The sequence below is a fragment of the Alligator sinensis genome, unplaced genomic scaffold, assembly GCF_000455745.1.
Source record: "Alligator sinensis unplaced genomic scaffold, ASM45574v1 scaffold1325_1, whole genome shotgun sequence".
Taxonomy (NCBI): domain Eukaryota; kingdom Metazoa; phylum Chordata; order Crocodylia; family Alligatoridae; genus Alligator; species Alligator sinensis.
The window spans coordinates 144,337-147,883 of NW_005842735.1; positions in this window are offsets into that span (position 1 = coordinate 144,337).

Consider the following 3,547-nt stretch of genomic DNA (forward strand, 5'->3'; position numbering starts at 1 on the left):
AGTGTTCAGGGCAGGAGATGCACAGACAACCTACACTGGTGATGGTCTGCAACCAGGGGTTCCCTGTGCATGCATTCCAGCATGCTCTGAGGGCTCCCTGGGTTGCTGGAGATTGCTGAGAGCAGCTGAACAGATATCCCTGGTATCTCTGATTGGCAGGAGAACACCCCCACCCCCATGAAGAACTCCCACTTATGGCAACATTTCCCTCTCCCCCACTCCCCTCCTCTCTCCCTCCCTTCTCTGAGGCTCCCAGAACATGGCCTTTCTCTTGTTAGTTGCAAGCATGACAGTTTCTGTATCCAGGATCCCTACCCCTCTTGTGCAAGCCCACCCTGCGCAACTGTATTTGGAGGTTTGGGGAGATTTCATCTGCCTGTCAGCAGTTGACTTGCCATATGCTTAGGAGTCTGATCTCCTACATAGGACCACTTACTGAATTCTACAGCCAGCAAACATCCTGAATGCAGCTGATTACAGCCACCTGGCTGATTAAGTTGAGACTTTCCTAGATGCTCCTCAGCTCAGGTTTCTCTAGGAACAACTCCAGAACATTGACTAGTGCTTCATGCCTTCAAGGTGAGCAGTGAGTGGTGAGAGCACACTTCTACATGTGCCAAGCCACCTTCATGGACATCATCATCCATCTTGCCCTGCATATAGAGCAGAATATTGCCATAAGTCCACCTCTAACTCCACAGAAATGAATCATCATTGCCACCTGGAAACTTGTAACCTTTGAAGCCTCCACTCCATCATCAACCAATTCAGCATGTGTAAATCCATGGCCAGAGTGGCAGTCCAGGAAGTGTGCTGTGTCATCCAGGACATACTGATGAACTGCATCAACTGCCTTGGTAACCCACACAAATTAATCACCAGCTTCCATCAGATGGGTTTTCTCAATTGTTTGGGGGCCGTCAATGACACCCACATCCCCACCCTCTGCTCACCCCAGGAAGCATGGAGCTCAGGAATAAGTCAGGGCATCCACACCATGCTAACCAGCAGGGAGTTCTTGTCAGAGACGCCATGGCAGATTATCTACTAGGATGCTGAGATGCATGGAAGCACCCAGAGGAGGAGGGCAGCAGGGGCTCAAATAAACTGGAAATCCTGACAGGCTGAACCCAACCTTGTATGAGGAAACTTTGTGCTGACCAGCCCCTGCCTCAGTTTTCCCATCTATGGGATTCACAAAACCGCTCTTTTCCTGGGAGCTTTGTGAGAGGGATGGGGTCAAGAGAGCTGTAGCCAGCTGAACAGCAGCCTTCCCAGTACCACTTTGGGGCCCTGCAAACCCAGGAGGGAAAGGCCAGGACTACTGGGGGGGTGGCTGTACCAGGGAGGACTGCAGCATCTGGGATAGGCCTGCCTTTCCCTTAGGACCTGGGTGATGTGATCCCAGTCATGCCACTCTCCTGCCACCTCCTAGATATGGCAAGGCTGGTTGGTCCTTCTACCACCAGTTGTCCAGGTCCTAGAGTCTCCAGCCCTACCCCAACTGCCCAGTCCCTGTCCTCCTTGCACTCTCCATTACACCCAACTAGGCACTGCAGGTGGGTACCACATCCAGGACTTATGTTCCCCATCTGTAGAAGAATCTCTGGTGTGGAGCCTGCCATGGTAACCAGGGCTGGGTGGATTCATGGTAGTGGGGCTAACGTGTCTCCTGAGGAGAATGGTGGTGCAATTCTGGAGTGTCATAGGTCACCACAAAGCAATTCAGGACCCTGCCCATGAATTAGTTCTCTTGCCATTGGCAATCTACCAACTTTGCCAAGAAGTGGATAACCTCATTGGCCATCTTAACTGCCTTGTCTTGCACCTTGGCAGACTAGGTGGAAGCATCCACCACCCTCACAATGTATCCTCTTCACATCTGCAGTCTCTCCTTGTGCTGGTATCAAAGCTTGTGGTACCAGGAGTCAGCACTGTGTGCTTGCCATCTACAGTGTCTCAAGTGTCTCCTCCTTGCTGTACTGTCTTCTTCCCTGGACATTTCTTATCTGCTTTGAGCTGTACAATAGCCCATCCTTGAGCCTCCATTGTGGTCTCTGCACTCTCTCCTCCATCATGCAGGTATTGTCCCTGAAGATAAAGACACAAGACACTGTGCCTTTGTAAACTGTATCAAACTTTTCACATAACATGGGATATAACTGCACAGGTTTTGGCTATCCCTCTATCTTGGCTTGGCACTCTCAGCAACAGGACCTGGAAATGGTAAGAACCTCATCCTGTCAGTCTCTGTTAGGGCCTGGGACCCACGCTTTGCTCCTCCGCCCAGCTCATCTGAGACTGGGACCACAGATGGGGCTTATGTTCTAACTAGGCAATAGGCTTTGTTGCCATCCAGGGAGGCCTGCTTGAAAGAGAGCATGTGGGACCACCCCAAGAAACTCAGGAAGGTATTTGCTCCTCTTACTGTTCTGCCCCATGGACACAGGGCCCTACTAGGATTTGGGGTTTCCCAGGAGTGCACAGAGACTGCCTGCTCACAGGACACAGGCTTAGCCCTTCTCCCCCCCCCCCCCCCACCCCACAAAAGCAAAAAACAGCACTGCAAAAGCAGAACTTTCTTCTCAACATCTCAACATGAGGTAAGGAGAATAGTCGGGGAGGCACTGAGGTCCTGAAGGGGAGAGGAGTCAGGGGTCCAAAAAGACTGGTCGTTCCTTAAGGAGACGATCCTCCAAGCCCAAAGGGAGGTAATCCCAACATGGATCAAAGGAGGCAAGAGGGCGCAAAAGCCCCCATGGCTCACCAAAAGCATATGGGGATGTCTCCTGGCTAAAAGGGAGGCGTATACCCAATGGAAGGGAGGGGCCATCACCAGGGAGGACTATACCTCAGTTGCTTGGGGCTCCAGGGCGGTGGTCAGGAAGGCCAAGGCAAAGATGGAACTGGGACTAGCTACCCAGATCAAGGACAACAAAACGTCCTTTTTTAAATACATAGCGGGTAAAAAGAATGGTAATGTGGGGCCTCTGCAAGACACGCCAGGAAATCTGGTCACCACACCAGATGACAAAGCTAACCTATTTAACAATTTCTTTGCCTCCATTTTCCTGAGCAGGGACCGGGTCACCGCCCCCCCCCCACCGGGACCTCCGTAGGCCCCAGGGGAGGCGCACCCAGACCTAGGGTAAGTGAGGATCTAGTTGGGGAACTTCTGGAGGGACTGGGTGTATTTAAATCAGCTGGTCCAGACGATCTCCACCCCAGAGTGCTGAGGGAATTAGCAGAGGTCATTGCAGGACCCCTGACACAGCTTTATGAGCACTTGTGGTGCTCTGGTGTGGTGCCAGAGGACTGGAAAAGGGCCAATGTGGTTCCCATTTTCAAAAAAGGGAGGAAGGAGGACCCAGGAAACTATAGGCCAGTTAGTCTTACCTCGATCCTGGGTAAGCTTTTTGAGAGAATTATCCTGGAGCATGTCCACGAGGGGCCAGCAGGGGAGGTTATGTTTAGGGGCAACCAGCATGGGTTCGTTAGAGGCAGGTCCTGTCAGACCAACCTGGTGGCCTTCTATGACAAGGTCACA